This window comes from Triticum aestivum, chromosome 7D (assembly GCF_018294505.1).
Source record: "Triticum aestivum cultivar Chinese Spring chromosome 7D, IWGSC CS RefSeq v2.1, whole genome shotgun sequence".
Lineage (NCBI taxonomy): Eukaryota > Viridiplantae > Streptophyta > Magnoliopsida > Poales > Poaceae > Triticum > Triticum aestivum.
Window position 1 is genome coordinate 469,894,501 of NC_057814.1, and position 897 is coordinate 469,895,397.

Here is an 897-nt window from a genome sequence, read left to right on the forward strand (position 1 = left end):
GGATTGGTTCATATCCTTCATATTTCAAAGGAAAATAAACATTAGCCTATACTCAATGAAAAAACTCCTATGATATGAACCAAATGACATCTCTTATCTTATTCCTATTGTTAGGAATTGAAAAACATGTCATCTCATTTTCTACAAGTTTCCTATTTCTATGATATTCATGTCGTATGAACCAAAGGAGTCATGAGTAGTCTATCATTCCTAAGCAAGGATCTCACACATGTGCAATTGTGTTCCAAAGAACTGCATTCTCTCGTTTGTTTCAAAAACCCAAGTTTCCTTGTTTTGTTGTGGATTTTTTACCTATTGTACGAGACACCTTTGTCATTTGGTAATCAATCAATCTTGTCGTTTCAGAACCAAATTCAATCAATTGAATGAGTCAGCCTCGATTGACCATGCTGCAGTTACACCATTCGAACGCAGAGACTCTAGGTCAGGTTTACATGAGCCAGCTTTCACAAAAATAAAAGGTTTGCACGAGGCACCCATAACGAAATGTAGAGCGACAAAACTGCCTCGCAGTTTTGTTGCTACATTATTCTTTCTAGCAACGTCGGTACACAAGAACAACAACATGATGGGGCTATGCGGTTAGTCCTATGTATGTACGCTCTCTTAAGCACGAGCCTTTCACTAATCCAGACCTCATACGGCACACACTTTACATCCAACAGGGCGAACCAAATTCAATCAATTGGACGAGTCAGCCTCGGTTGACCATGCTGCAGTTACACCATTCGAACGCAGAGACTCTAGGTCAGGTTTACATGAGCCAGTTTTCACACACAAAAGAAGGTTTACATGAGCGACAAAATTGCCTCACAATTGTTGCTACATTATTGTTTCCAGAAACATCGGTACACAACAACAACGTGATGGGGCTAT